The sequence below is a fragment of the Miniopterus natalensis genome, chromosome 8 (assembly GCF_054644295.1).
Source record: "Miniopterus natalensis isolate mMinNat1 chromosome 8, mMinNat1.hap1, whole genome shotgun sequence".
Classification (NCBI taxonomy): Eukaryota; Metazoa; Chordata; class Mammalia; order Chiroptera; family Miniopteridae; genus Miniopterus; species Miniopterus natalensis.
In genome coordinates this window covers 5,320,362-5,336,758 of record NC_142088.1, presented here as the reverse complement: position 1 = coordinate 5,336,758, position 16,397 = coordinate 5,320,362, and the positions used below count along the sequence as shown (strand labels likewise).

At 42.3% G+C, this 16,397-nt stretch overlaps 1 protein-coding gene across 2 annotated transcripts in view; it reads left to right on the top strand.

Moving 5' to 3' along the window:
* FBXO36 (F-box protein 36) overlaps positions 1-16,397 on the top strand; it is a 41,109-nt gene that overhangs the window by 552 nt on the left and 24,160 nt on the right. The window lies entirely within an intron of this gene.

Here is a 16,397-nt window from a genome sequence, read left to right as displayed (position 1 = left end):
GTGGAGTTCTCTCCGCGCGAAGAGAGAAGCGGGCGTCCGGGGGTTGCGTGCGGCCTCGCCTCGGCGTGGGCCGGAGGGAAAGACAGACTCGGCCGAGTGTCCCGAGGAGGAGCCGGCCGGGAGGCGGAAAGAGGGGGACGATCTCTCTCCCTGGGTAGGACTCAATCCCGGGGGGGGGGTTTGAAAATCTCCCTGTGGCCCTGCCGCGTCTCACGGCCACATCACCACTTCCTCGTCTCTAGTGGGAACTGAGGGTTGAGAGCGTCGCCCTTACCTTCGGGGAGCCTTTCTGTCCCATTGAAAGTGTGCGGGGGGTGGTACTAACAGGTTTCGGCGGCTCCGCGCGTCAGCCCCGCCCATGGTGACATCGGCCCGGCCGCGGGGACGCGGGGGTTCGGCTGCCGCTGGAGCGGAGCAGCCGCCGGCCTGTCCTGAGGACCCCGTTAGCCGCTGAAGGTGGGCTTCGGGGTGCTGCGCGGTGCCGGGGACGTGAGGGCCTGCGCGGGGGCTGCGCCGAGCCCGGGCCCGGCCTCGGCCCGTCACTCAGACGGACGTGCGCGCACCTTGCGCTTTAATAGCCGGTATTCCCATCACGCCCCACGGAGAACTTTGTATTTGTTTTGGGGTACAGAGTGAATGTGTCATCCGTTTTTCCATGAACCGTTCAATAAAATAGGCAGATCACCGTTGTTTTTCTTTCTGTAGCTTTAAAAGCACCTTTTAAAATAGAAATAATACATACTTTGTTTTTTTTGAATCGGAAATTTATATATATTAAAAGCATAATATTCATATTACCACGTGATAGCCTGCCAGTTAGATTTTTTTTAGTTAAACCTTTTTTAGGAATTTTTACGTATTTAATTGGAATTTCTTCATTGTTGAAATTTGCTTTTTTGCGGTTCTTAGGAACGACTGTTTTCCGTTCGCTTTAAGATGTATGATCCTACCCGTCCTTCGCTTTCGAACGTAATCGACGGAAACCAATGATACCTTCTTACCCTGTTCCCACTTCATTTTTTATTTTCATCCACCTCAAGGAAGAATGTTCTGATTTTTATTTTACAGTCTTTTCCATAACGTGTGTTTAAAAAAAAATTTTTTTGGAGCAATTCTTTCTCTTGATGGCCTCAGCAAGGTGAATGCTTTGTTCACCGTTTTGTTTTAGGAAATTAACCATAGGAGCGCCCCCGGCTCTAGTTTTCCCCAAGAACCCTTCTGTTGTTGATGTTCTTCAGACTTTGCCCTCTAGTCTAACTTGGGCACGGGCCCTCCTTTAACTACTACTCTCTTTTATGAAATCTTCCCTCCCCCAAGTATTCTTTTTTTGTGTGTTTTTTTTTACAGAGTACAAACTCTCCTTTATCCTAGGCCCTGTTCTTTCTGAGTTGCTTATGTATAAAATCCTCTCCCAGAGATGGTCCATTTTCTTTTTTAAGCAAACTAAATATATTCACTACAGTTTTACCAGTGAGAGTTAATCTCAAATCTGATTAATTCACTCTCGGTTCAAAGTAGAATTTGTTGTAAGAAATAGTAAGCCAAAAAAATAGTCTTTTCAGTCAACTGTGTTGAGACTATGCTATTTTCTAACCACAAGGTAATTTTTCTAAGTCTCAACACAGGAAACCAAACATCCAGTAAGAGGTGGTCTGACATAAATAAGTACTAAAAGACTAGAATTAAAATGTGTTTTATGACATGGACTTTTTTCTGGAGTAACTTTCTAAAACTTACTCTTGTATTTTTTCTCTCACTTTCTTTCTGCCTTTATTCCCCCAAATGTTGTGTATTATTCAAAATATGGACTAGGCTTAGATGGGTCCTTCTTTCACTCTGACTCCCTTTTTTATACTTTTTTACTGCTTTTATTTTTATTGGCTTTAAATCCAAATAACTGCACATTTGACATGGATTTGAAGGCAGACATGTCTCTCATTAGTGTCATACCACCGTTGGCAAAGTACGGAATATAAAATGTACATAAATATTTCCTTTGCCTTCTTGCTTATACAGTAACATTAAAAAATATTTTTTTAGGTTTATGGGGCATCCGCAGTTAACAGCTTGATGCCATGTTTTTGTTTGGGTTCTGTTTTGTTTTGTTTTTAAAAAGGGCCTTATAGAATACAGCTTGAGGTCAAAATAGTTTAATGCTCAAATCTGATCTTTATAATAATCTAAAGGTTTAGAAAAATCAGTACACTGCTTTCTAAGTCAAAGAACCAATTATTCTTACTCTAATTTTAGTATACATGTATATATATATTTGGATTCTAATTTTTTGAAAACTAGTACTTCATAAAAGTTAAGGCTGGAAAAAATCTTGAATTTTATTTAGGTCAGGGATATTTCACACTTGGCTTCTAAGAAAGTCTTAAGTTGTGTTCCTGAATGAAGATTCTTCCCTTAATTTTCATCAGCAACTTGGCATTTACTATGGGGATGCAAAATATAAGAAGATTCCTGCCTTCCAAGAATTTATCATTCATTCAACAAATATGTATTGAACACCTTTTATAGGCCAGGTACTGTCATAAATGCTGAGAAACATCAGTGAACCAAACAAAGTCCCTCCTCTCATGAAGCATGTAATAGATTGGGGAGAATATAGTTAGTCCTTTGATTTATATAAACACTTAAATGGTTTAACTTTTGTATCTTTTTTTGAAGTCCAAAGGAAAATTGCCAAGTCAATGAATAACAGATTTTAAAATCTGTGAGATCAGAGGAAGCAAAAGTCGCTGTAGAATGGGTGGTTCAGGAAGGTACTATTCTAAGTATTTTGCTCTTGAAAGTCAGTCTGTCTTCTTTATGCTGTCAAAATGGAAGTGTAGTCAGAATTAGTGGCTTAGGTTTAATATGACAAATACTGAAAAACTGCTAGAAATAGTACCCATACCCTAAATAGATGAGCATTGGCAGATATGGCCGCCTGCAGCTAATAACCCAGGTGGTTGTCCCAAAAGCACCATCATGTTCTCTCCAGCAGATGAAGGAAGGGAGAGGGATTGGGTAGTAGATTTGTCTTATTTTATCTGTCTTTCTAAATCCTACTCAAAAGTCTAAAAACATACCTGAAGCTAATACCATCTGAAAGAAAAAAAAAAATCCAAAAGCTCACCCCCGAAAATGGCAAATGTTTTTCACATGCTCTAGAGTTGTTACGCTGACAAACTGGGGTTGTTTAGGGAGCCTGTGACACCAAACTGTTACCTTAGTGACTCCTGAAAAGGGAATTAAAGAAAACTAGACTTGGTGATATGGTTCGAGAGAATTTGCAACAAAGAATTGCAAATGCCATTTCAAGCCACTGACCAGATTTAAAATTTAAGAACAGTCTAATGAAAATATGAACACATGCACGCATTGACCTAGCAAATCCGTATCTAGGATTTTATATCCAAAAATGCTTTCACATGTGTACAAGGATATGTGAGCAAAAATGTTCATCAAAGTAAAATAATTGTAAAAACATCTTTTCTATAGACTACTACACAACCTTTTTAAATGATGTGATGTATCTCTTATTTATTCAGTAGGCCAAATAAAGTCTTAACCAAGAAAAGCAAGTTGCTGGGTTAAACATCAGATGATCCCATTGAAAAACAACTACAGTTTTGTTTTAAATAAATGTTGGAGGGAAGAACTGGAGTGATTCACTCTCAGGGATTGCTTTCACTCTCTGCAGTACATATTTCTGAAAGATCTGAATTTTTCTACAGTGAGTATTTATTTTTATAATCAGAAAAGCAATAAAGTTTTAAATGGTTAACTCTTACTCAGAGAAGTTGCCCTCCTCTGTGCACCAGCCTCTACCAGTTCCACCAGCACCACCTCCCACATTAAATGATGGGCAGTATTAATAACTGTTGTCACAAAAGGTCCTGCTGTGTTGAGGGGTGTTTTCTTTTGGGGGGGGGGTATAAATAATTCTAATTCTACCAATTTAGAGGGGGTGCAACATGGGAAATTTTAAGGAGATGTTAGTGTCTAGAAACTTCTCACATCTTTGCTTTTGTTTTCATTTTGAATGTAGGTAATAATTACTTTTGAGAAACTAAAGGATTGCCCTCTCTTGCCTTTTTGGGTGTGCGATAGCACATTAGTAATGTGCTACTAAAAGATGTGGAGGGTTAAAAAAGGCAAAGGGTGCGCTGAATAGATTTTTTTCCCCTCTAAAGCTCAGGGAACAGGGTGTCTCAAATAAATTGAAATCATATTAAGTAGAAACCAGATTGTAGATTTTAAGAGCTAGACGGGGTACAGTCAACTTGATAAGATGATGGTATTTTCTCAGGGAACCCAGGAACCCCTAAATCGTGTTCTGTTGTAGGCTTGTCCCCCACAGAAGGTCCCCAAGAGTCAAATACATGGAGAGAGAAAGCTCACTCTTTGCTCTCCCTGGTGGACCCCGCCTCTGATGAGCTGACTGTTTCTGCAGACTTCACAGCTACCCTGCCCATTCTGCCCAGTGGCACCAGCCACAGCCAGAGTGTTCTCACTCGCGCCACGGCTGCTGCTTTAAAAAGCCCAAGAGGAGACACCCTCTGGCGTGCATGTATTTTACCCTCCCGCTTCCTATGGTTTGGCTTAGCCGCCTCTTTTCCAGCTCTTTCCCGGCGCTGTGTGTTTCCTGCTGTGGTTAAAAGGTAGGCTGTCCGCTTCTGCCCTGCATTTTAGAGCCCGAGCCCCGCTGTGCCCCCCGAAGGCTTCTCTTTGCCTGCTGCGCCGCACCTGCTGCAGAGGCCCGGCCCCGCCCAGCCCTGCCCGGCCTGGCCTGGCAGGTTCCACAGGTGTCTATCCCTCCACATTGCTCTTCTGTTCCTCATGTCTGACGCACTTCAGAAAACTCCATTCCCAACCTGTGACACTCCAGGATGTGCCCCATTAGAGTTGTGAAATCGCTTTTAATCCAAAATTTCAACTCCTTTTAGTGTTTTCAAGTGGTATGTGGCACTTATCGAAGGAGAGGGAGAAAGTAATACAAATAATGTGATTAAACTCTTAAAGGTAACAATATTTAGTGCTTTACCATGTTATAGCCTAGGCAAGTGGCTCCTAGGCCCTCATTTCAAAATTACATGACAACTTGACATAGCCCCAGTATCATCTATTTCCAGGTAAATGGTGCATTCAGCACCTGTGAGTGCCTACTCAATCTGGGCAGTTAATTTGGGTTCACCCTGCATTGATACAGATTTGCCTCCTAATTATGTGGGGCAGTAGAGCACTTAATTGGGAGTCACTGAGTCATGTATCCTTTTATTCTTCCTGCTAGTCTGCAAGCTCTTGACCTGGGGCAAGGCACTTAATTTGTCTGGGCCCCAGTTGCCTCATCAACATAATAAGGTTACTAGTCTAAGAGATCACTAAGGTTTATTCTACCTCTAAAATGCTACTTCACATGAAAGTAGTGTTTTACCCCGGAGAAAGCCCTGGGTTTTTTTGGGTTTTTTTTAGAAAAATTGAGTTTTGCACCAAAGATTCTGTATTATTAGCTAGGTGTATGGCCTGCTGTAAATCTTCACCTGCCAGAGGTTCCATTTCTTCATCTCTAAAATGAACAGTTCAACCCTTCACTGCTTAACAGATTTGGTGACAACCAAATGTATATAAAAAAGCACCTGTAGCCCCAGTCAGGTGGCTCAGTTGGTTGGAGTATCATCCTGTACACCGAAAGGGGAGTTGGTTAGGTTCCTGGTCCCGGGTGTACAAGAGGTTAGTAACTGATAAATGTTTCTCTCCCACATCCATCTTTCTCTCTCTCCCTCCCCCTTTCTTCTCTCTCTAAAATCAATAAACATATAAAAAAAACTTTTCTAAAAAGAGCACTCTAGACCATTGTTTCTCTAAGAGAGCTTTCATGATCAAATAAGTTAGGAAAATCTAGGATTAAACAGAATTCTTTTTGCTTCTCTTCTCCAGAATTTTTTAGAGCCTTTAAAATCCTATTGCGCAGCGTGAAATCTCCAAGAGGAAATTGCAGCATGGAGTTTTTCCTACAGGCATGTGCCTATGGAACCCAGTTTTCTCTGAGTATCTCAGAAACTGAGGTTCTGTGGAATGCTCTTTGGAAAACACCCAGTAGTGTGCCTGGTATATGGCAGCAAATACTGAAAAATGTTTAAGTATTTATACTGCATTGTCTTCTTCCAATGACAAATTAGTCAAACTTCACATTTCAATGAAACTGGTTGTAGTAGCTGATTAGTCATCTCACAACTATGTTATTTATTTTTACAGTCCGATTATGTTTCTATTGATGTTTTGATTGGGATTACAATGAATGTGTTGACCTATGTTTGGTGAATTGACATCTATTAGTACCTAGTAACAAAAACGAGTGACTTTTGCTTCTAGTAAATTTCCTCTTATCTAGAACTTTTATCAAGATCTAGTGATCTTGCTAAGTCAGTTACTAATTTATAATTCTTTTAGATTTTCTGACACATTCATGTCATCTGTGAACAATGACATATATTTCTTCCTTCCTAATCCTCACGTCTTCTTTATCCTTGTCTTATTGCATTGGCTAAGACTTATACTAAAATATTGAAATGATGCCAGGCATTTGTTTCTTGTTCCTGGACTTATGCGGAAGGCTTTTCATATTTTGCCGTATAGTATTTGCTCTAGGTTATAAAAATCAGATTAAAAATGGGTTTTTTATTTCAAGTTTGCTAAAAGTTTCTATTTTGAATGGATGGTGAATTTTATTTAAAAAAACAAAAACAAGAAATGATCTTTTAGTTATATACTAAAATTTAAGTTTGATGGTTTTTTCCAAATAATGCTTCAGATCAAATATCTCAACTCCAGGACCACCGTGCTCATCATGCCTTAAATAACACCCATTGCTTTCCCACCCTGTCACTGTACACTTGGGCCCAATCATCTGGGCCACTTCCTGTTAGACTCCCCACATCCAAATCCTCTCCCTCCACTGTGTCTTATCTAAAATACCCACTTGACATTTCAAATCAGTGGGGAAATAGAGAACCATTCAATAATTATTGTGACAATTGGCAATAAAAATTGTCACAAAATAAAAAGAATCCCTTATCTTGTACTATATGTTGAAAAGTTTTATATGGATTGAAGAGCTAAGTTCTTGCACACAGATATACACTGTGAAAGTGCCATAAGGAAAAAAGAGAGAATATTGTTTTAATCTGGAGGTAGATTCTACATAAGACTCCAAATCTGGAAGCCATAAAGGAAAGGAATGGCAGATCATGTACATTTAGATAAAATTTTGTTTTATGAATGATACTTAAAACAAACTTAATAAACTACCTGGGAGAAAATGTTAACCACATATTTATCAAGCAAAGGGTTAATATACTTTGTATTCAAAGAGTATTAATCCTACAAATTAATAAGATAAATAATCTCATAGAAACATAGGCAAAGGCTCTGAACAGTTACTGAAGAAATACATGTGACTAATAAACATATGAAAAGATGCTTCACCTTACTAGTGATCAGAGAAATACAGTTTAAAGCCACAAGACACACATTTTTTCATTGGCAAAAATTGAAACCATCCAGGTTGGCAAGGCTGAGAGAGAAAGGGCTTCATTAAGTGTTCGCTGCACACCAAGTCCTGTACCATGCTGACAACGCAGATTATAGCAAGGGGATTGGACAGTGAAGATCTGAGCCATCTGGTGAGAGCTTTGGAGGGTATCCCACGTAGGTCTGTGAAGACTTCTTGAGGACTGGATGTGACCTGAGATGAAGATGAAGAGCTGGGAACAGTCCTGTGAGCCAAGGATGTGTGAGCCCAGCACTTGTACCAGGGGCGATAAGTCATGTGCTATTGCAGGTTGTAAAGGTGGTGTCAGGACCACTGAGGAGCAGCCAGGGAGCAGATCAGGAAGTGCCTGGTAAATAAAAAATTAAGACATGATCCAGCCAGTCAGTGGTTTTCAAATTACCCTTTGGTTTTACAAATTAGTTGACCAGTGAGGTTCCACAAACATTTCATTCAAATCTCCTCTTTGGGAATATTTCCCACTAATTTAAAAGTTGTAATACAAAGGAAATACCTACACCCTCAAATGTTTATGTATCAAATTTTAACACCTTAACTTGTGCTTCCAAAATCTAGATGAACATGTTTTGGTACAGGCCACAGAGAAAAGCATCTGTCATCACTGTGAATACAGTAGAATTTCTCACAAATGTGTCATTGTTTGGGAAGGCTGAGCTGTGACCAACCCTGTTTGGATTCATGCCTGTACAAGGCAGGTACAATCAGAGAGACAAAGCCTGAAAATCAGAAGCTCAGATGCACCAGCTCAGCACAGATCTTGGAACACTGAGAGTCCACAAAATACACTGACCACCTTGTAATGCTAACATCAAGCTAGAGAGTTAACACATAGTAATTTTCAATGCTTTTTGTTTGAACTTGGTATTTGTGATAAGGACACAGAATTTGGTAGATATTGTTAATGATTCAACTATAAAATGAAAGTCTTAACTACTCTCACATTTTTGGATCCTCTGAATTGAAGAGTATCCTAAAATCAGCAATTAAAACAAAATTATTTTAATTCAATCAACAAATGTTTGAGTGCTTTCTGTGTAATGGATGCTACTGGGTGCTTTGCCAAGCACTAAGGAGACAATAGAGAGCAAAAGCACGTGTTCTCTGCCCTCACGGAGCTAGATGCTGAGCAAATAAACATGTGGGCTGAACTAAGATGTGAACCAAACGAGATGCCCACCATGGTAAGTGCCGTCAAGGAGAGACACACAAGTGCTGTTCGGAGACGTAGGGAAGGCTCTCCGGAGAAAGTGAAGCTTGATCTGCCACCTGAAGATTGGGTGACTGGAAAGAAGGCCAGTGCAGCTGGAGTGCAGAGATCAGGGTGGCGAGGCCACTCAGGCTGCTTAGAACATAATCAGAAGCTTTGTCCTGTTACTGAGAACCAGAGCCATTGATTGTTAAGAGGATGAAGTGACTGGAATACTAAATTCTTTTTTTTTTTTTTTTAAATATATCTTTATTGATTTCAGAGAGAGGAAAGGAGAGGGAGAGAGAGAAACATCCATGATGAGACAGTCACTGATCGGCTGCCTCCTGCACACCCCCGACTGGGGATCGAGCCCATAACCCGGGCATGTGCCCTGACCGGGAACCGAACCCCGATCGCCTGGATCCTAGGTTGACGCTCAACCGCTGAGCCACGCCCGGCTGGGCTCAGGTTTGCATTTTAAAGGTTCATTCTGGATAAAATATGAACAGATTTATGATGATCTGCATGGATCAGAATTTTCTTTTTGTTACAATAAAATGCAGATATTGACTGCTAGTGTGGAGTAACACTAATATTCTTTTTTCACCAATATTTCACTGCCTAATTTCAAAGGCCTCTTTATTAGAATAGTTTCTTTGTTCTGATTAACTTGATAATAAGTAAATATTATTAATCTGAGCTTTTAAAAAATCTACCTCCAAAAAATACCCCTTTTATTCAAAGGATAAACACAAATTGACATAGGTAGACATAAATAATGATACAGATAAAATCTGTACAGCTTTCCCTTCATAAAAGTGTTCTACGAAAACTGAACATTTGAAAACTATTGTTCGAGGTAATAGAGATTCACAGCAGACTTGCAGAGGAATGACGTGATCGGAGCTGCGGGACAGGGCAGACTTGGCACAGCAATGTGGAAGACGCGAAGCAGCGGGAAGTTTCTGGGCGACTGGAAGAGATGAACAAGTGAAATGGTCTTGTTTCTTATCCAAAACAAAAAAAAGTATATAATACTTTTTACCTCCTAGTAATGTTTTGAAGGTTTTACCAAGTAAGATATAGAAGTTGTGGAAGCTGACGGCATGGAGGGGTGTGGGCCTTTCCCGCTGGCTGCTTAGGCATGAAACCCGGAGCAGGGGGTGGGAAGCAGAATGAAAGACAGCAGCCTCCCCCACCCCCAGGCCCGACAGGGCTGCTGGGGCACAGGAAATAGCGGGCTCTGCCCCTCCACCAGATGCACATTCAGTCCCTTTGTTTTCCTTCCTGTTTGTCTTTACGTTCCCTGCATAAAAGGTTGGTTAGGGCCTTTGTGTTCTTCATCCCACTCCATGCAGTGGGTCTTCATCCTGAGGAAGTACCTGGAGATGATAGCGATCTTGGCAGCTCAGTCACAGCCCAAAGCCTTGAGGACTTAGCAGGTCCCAAGAGCCCCAGGACTAGCCAGGTAAAAAGGGACCACAGCTTTAGCCTGGCTTCACTCAGCAGCAGTTTGTCAGGGCTTACGTGCTGCTCCACTGTAGAACTCGGCCGCCCTGTCTCCCGCCATGTCTCAGGCTCTGTGTCCTGCTGTGCTGCTCAGTAATGGGCCTGAAGTTCCACCTCCTCCAGAGAGGATCACATTTTTCTTCAGCCACTTGTCACTGTGGGGAGCTTTGTCCCACCAGACCTCCTCATTGGCCATTAGAGCCTGTATATTGCTTGTCCTGGGGTCATGTGTGAGGAGCTAATGTGTTGTATTTTGTTGAAAGTATTACAGGTGTCCCCCTTATTTTCCCATTGACCCCTCCACACTATTGACCCCTCTAGCCTACACCACACTATTTTCTGTGTCCATGAAGAGCTAATGTTTTTGCAACGAGCATCTGTCTCCCTTCTTATAACTGTGCCCTGAAATCACACCTCCCTCACCCATATTGCATGTGGTCCAAATGACTGGACCCAATGTTGTCGGTGGCCACTGTGATTTGGAGAACCCAGTCCAAGCCAATGAGATGTGGAAGCTGTTGAGAATGGAGCATTCCCATTACCCTGGACTTACAGTGATGTGAGCTATAGTGATGTGAGCCTGGAGCTGCAAGCAGCCATCTCGTCGCCACCAGGGAGCTGTAAGCTTGTCACCACCAGGGACAACCTGCCTGTGGGTGCAGCCAACACAGGAGGAAGGAGCCCAGAGGTAAAGAGAAATCGGATCTTCGTGGTGGTGCGTGCTGCTTCTGGAGCCAACAGGGCCTACGGCTATGTATGCCAATGAGGTTCTTTTCTTTCACTCCAACCAGGTTGACGGGGTTTTCCATCACCTAAAACTGGAAACACTCTAAATGGTGCAAGTCAGATGGCTGCCCTGGTGCAGTTGTCAGTGGCTGGGATGGCAGGCCAAATTTCACCTGCAGAAAAAAATATGCTCAAGGAAGGTCAGCCCCAGTGATGGGAGCTGAGGGTGGTACAGCCTCTCCAATGTAAATAAGGGTATGCAAGACAAGGTTAAAAGTTTGAGTTCATAAATCATGGTGGCTATTGTTAGAAGACAAAAAAACAAACAAAGCACAAACTGCTTTGTAAAGCACGTGAGTAGATACGTGATGCCTCCAGGAGCCATGGTCCATCAGCAACTTTGCTGGCAACTGTGGCTGTGTATTTGGACCTGGACAAACTGCTGATGTGGACATCTCCCAAGATCTGCTCGTAAACACTGCATGAGGTTATATGCCTTGAATAAAGGTACCTGACACAAATATTGTGTTCACTAAATTTTTCCCACCTTTCTCAAAGACTGCCTAAATCTCCCATATTCTCTACGCTGGAAACCAGCCACATTTGAGGAATCAAAGAGAAATCAAAAATAAAGCTCGCAAACAAAGCAGAATTTGCACAGATGTTCTGGGCAAGTTTAAATTAAAACACTTACATTTATTTAACAGTTTATGACTTTCTAGTTATATAAATATTAATTATTACAGTAGTCAAACTTGAGAGACTATCACTTCTTTAAACAGGAGGATATCATATGAGTTGTTTCAGGCAAGAAAAATTATTTTATTAGTACCTAGAAGCCTAGACTATGTTACTATTTTAAATATAAGAGAAAAAGCTAAATTTCTGATAGAAGCAGTAAAACTGGGTTTGATTATAAGAAAATAAAGAATTTTGTTGATTATTCGGAAAAGAAACTAAAGATTTAGGGATTTGTGGGCTGTAGTTTATAACAAGGTTTAGACAGCTAAAGATCATTGATTTTTTTTTTTTAGGAGAAGAATGAGTGAAGAAAGGAGAGGAATGTGGCTTATTACTGTTCTATTTTAGGTGAGAAACAGCAATATTGGCAAAGCCATAAATTGTTTGGAGGGGGAGCGGTGGGAATCATTGGGATGGGGCAGAGAGGGGGCAGGAAGGCAGCAATGTGGTAAAGGAGAGTTTGTCAATAAATCAAACTAATTCTACCAGTATAACATGGTAGTTAATTAAACATGCAGATTCTATTAGACCCCACTCTTGACCAGTTGTTGGACCACAGACAGGTTACTACCCTCTGCCTTAGTTTTTCTGTCTTAAAAGTGGGTCTAATAATGATACCTCACAGGCCGTAAGAAATAAATGACTTAATAAATATAAGCGACCTAGAAAAAGGCCTGGTGTATAGTAAGTGCTATATGAGTTTAGTAGTGGTATTAATGAGGTTGGTCGGTTGGAAGTGGAGAGACGTAGTACTAGAATAGTACTTTTAAGTCAGGTAAATGTAAAATCTCCCAGTGAAGAACACATAGCATCTGACAGGGCCACAGGCTCCTTTCAGAATCCGTCGTCATGCCCCTCAAGGTCCGGTTCCCTTCCAGACTTGGCTCCCCGTTTTCCTGGGCTCAGGCCGCTGACTCCCTCCCTGACTTGGCCCTTCCTCCCGCCATGTTCATTTGGAAATCAAGTCCTGTCCCCCTTCCTTTGGGCTCGTGTTCATCACTCGCTCCCCCCGCTCCCTCAGCGCCTCTTGCCAGTGCTGCCGCGTCTCCCAGTTGCTCTGCACATCTCGGGTCCTCCTTCCTGCCCACAGATGAATCTTCCAAAAGACTGAGGGGGCACAATTCAGTCAGCCCTAATTTCCCACGGATTCCGTATCTGTGAATTTGCCTGCTCACTCAAATTTATTTGGAACCCCAAAATCAGTATCCTCCTGGCGCTTTCGCAGTCATTCCTGGACATCTGCAGAGCAGAAAGAGGGTTGAGCCCGCCCACTGGCATGTCCCCAGCTGCGGTGGGACAAGGCCACCATCTGCCTTCTTAGTTCAGCTCTCATTCTGTAAACAAGTGTCCTTTTCTATTCAGTGCCATATTTTCCTCATTTTTGTGCATTTTGTTGGTGATTTCATTGTTTAAAATGGCCTCCAAGCATAGTGCTGAAGTGCTGTCTAGTGTCCTAAGTACAAGAGGCTGCGATGTGCCTTACGGAGAAAAGGCAGGTATTGGCTCCGTTCAGACCTGAGTTATACTGCTGTTGCTTATGAGTTCAATGTTAATGAATCAGCAATACATATTGAATAAAGTCTCTTTAAACAAAAACACAGAGAAAACAAGTGTATGTATTGATCAGTTGATGAAAATGTGACCAGAGGCTGGCAGGAACCTACCCCTGTGTTCCCTGAGGGCAGTGATTCGGGGTTGGGGTTGGATAATTCAGCGTCCGCGGCGACTTTCTAGAACCCAATCACTGTGAATAATGAGAATCAGCTGTACGCATTCGCAGTCATAGACTTCAGGGTATCGGCGCTCCATTTCACTTATGGGATATTGATCCATGCAACCTGGCCCCTTTACCCTCTCCTAACTTGTCTCCTAATCCTCTGCCATAAGTCTCTGTTCCAACCAAACTGACAGTCTTTTTTCTGCCCAGAATTCATTTCAACCACTGGCCCTCCCCACTCCTTCCATCTGCACTCCTTTGCGGGATCCCCTGGGGTACAGTTACAAAGATGGGCCCATGAGCCAGGCCTGGCCAATCAGAAATCCCCCTGCTTCCAGGCCAGGACATGTGTGGGTAGTTGACAGACTAGACCAATATAATCATTCCCTGGAATTTTTCACCCTCAAAGAGAGTTTCTCATTTTGGGGGTGGGGATCCTTAAGTTGAGTGATTAGACCTGGAGTTTCTAGCTACTAGGTTCCCACTGCTCAAGGGACACATCTGCGATAGAAAATAAGGAGGCCAATGGAAGAGGAGTGGAGACGGTAGGAAAGAGAAAGGGCTGGTAATCTGGTGCTGTCACTTTGCACCCTTGGATCCTGTTATGCCTGAGCCCACCCACACCACTGTCTTTCCAAATTACATAACCCAACATGATGCTTTCTCACTAAAATTCTCGGGATGGGTGTCTGTGTCCTGAGGCCAGCAGCCCTGAATAATACACTCAGCCCTTTTGATCTGGAATGCACTCTTACTGTAAATCACCAGTTTCTCCCTACCTTGGATTTCTTTCAGTCCAAAATGTAGTGTACCTGGATTTCCTTCTGTCTTATCTTCTCTCTCCTTAAGACTATTCCTGTTTGGAATAGAGCATAAAACAGCAAAGTGGGAATTGGGAATATAAACAGGAGTGGAACTTTTTCAGTGCACCCCCAGGAGGGAAGAGGGGAGCACAGGCAGGTAACAGGCCTTAGAACTGCACTTCCCTGGGCCGTGGAATAGCGAGGGGGTGCGGCCAGGTCTTAGTGCTCTGCTGCTCTGAGGTGTGCTGTGAGCTAAGCCTCTGCAACCTTGTTTGTGTGGGGCCTGTCCTCGCACAGACATCATCTCTTGAACTTACACAGTGTCACTGCTCTCCCTCAGTCTGCTTATTCTACCCCTCCGCCTGGAACACTCTTTCCCCAATCTTGGCTTAGTCATTCATCCTGTTCTCGGGTCTACCTTCATCTAGGCCAGAATTCCCCTTAACCTGGCCTTTTTCAGGGGTAAGTTTGAGGGGAAAGCTTGAGAAGTAATAGATCAAATAAAAATTACCCCAAATTGTTCCATCTTAAACATGCAAGTGATTCTGGATAGTGGCAGCCATCAGCATGGTGTCACACAAGCAAAAATAAACATTTGAATAAGTGATAAGACACTAAAGAATATATTTCTTGACATGCTCACCAACAAAGCAACATCAATTTCTTAGCATCTCATTGATATTGAGGGGAGAAGAGGGCATTTTTTTTCTAGCAAACAGGATGTGGTAGGTGGAAATTAGCCTTTACTAATGTAAGCTGTGTATACTAAAGGCTGCAAGAGCCTAAGGTCTGTGTTCAGCTCAGACATGACTGTGAATCCAGCTCTTAGCACAATGCTTAGCATGCAGTGGGAATTCAGGAAGTATTTGTGGGATTAATAAATATTAATTCTAACTGCTATAATATTTTTAAAGCAAGAGCACAAAAATGACACAAAGCAAGGAAGTGGCCCAAAGAGGGGGAGACTCATGTCTTAGGATGAGTGTTCTTCAGGATGTGACTGAGTCTTTAAAAATGGAATAGCTATTTTCCAGGGAGTGAAGTACATGGCAGGAAGGATTCTAGGCAGTGGGGATCCATTTTAGCAAAGTCACTGAATTATGGTACTATAGTTGTGAAACCAGAAGTGATGTGTTGAAATGTGGGGTGTAGTCACAGGCCTAGCATGAGAGGATGTTGAAGAAGAGGTGGACAAGGGCCACTGTCTGGAGGCCTTCATATGCCATCCCAAGATTTTGGCCATGGAGAATCTTTAAAGGACTTAAAGTGACCAAAAGAAATCATATTCACAGTAGCATTTTGTTAAGAGACTGTTGGCTGCCATTTGAAGATGGAGTGGAGGTAGAGAGCCCTCATGAGATTTTATCACGATCTTCAAGAGCACAGTGGAGATGAAGGCAGCGTCAAGGGTTGTTAAGAAAGTGCCCCGAAGATAAGGAATTCAGGAAGAGGAAGAGGTAGGTTTGTGAGAGATGATGATGAAATCAGTTTTCTTATAGTTGAGTGTAAGGCCCTGGTGAATTACCCTGGTGGGTAGGCACAGTAATCTGTTGGGTAATTTCCGAGGACTCTGGAGATCAGAAGTGAAAAGTAAAGATTTTGACTCAGCAGCATTGAAAGCTTGGATGAGAGTACCCAGAGAGAGGAGAGAAGTCAGCACAGGACAGAGGCTCAGCGCTGAAGCACAAGTCAAAGCAGAGGAACACTCGTGTCTCAGTGTTTGCGTTCTCTTTTTAATTTTTGGTGGGGGAGGGCAGTATATATCACTGGTATTAGTGGCATAAACTACACAGATTACCTGAGGATGAGTTAAATGTTTTTCCTTGTCAGTAATGAAATACATTTGCAGTGGGAACAGTCAGATTGAACAGTGCTGGTAAAGCTATGGAAAATGGCTTGTCTTGTGTGATGTTGACAAGAGTGTAAATTACTACAGCCTTCATAGAACCATTAGTTGGCCCCAATATCTATTTCCCCTTGTTTATAGTAAAAAAATTACCTTTTTGCTGAACATATATCTAGGCATCCCAGAAAAAAAGACTACATTTCTCTGTCTCCCCTGAAGCAAAATGTCGCCGTATGACCAAATTCTGGCAAATAGGAAGCTGGCAAATGTGATGAACTCTTCACAGAAGAGTCCCTGGGAGTTGG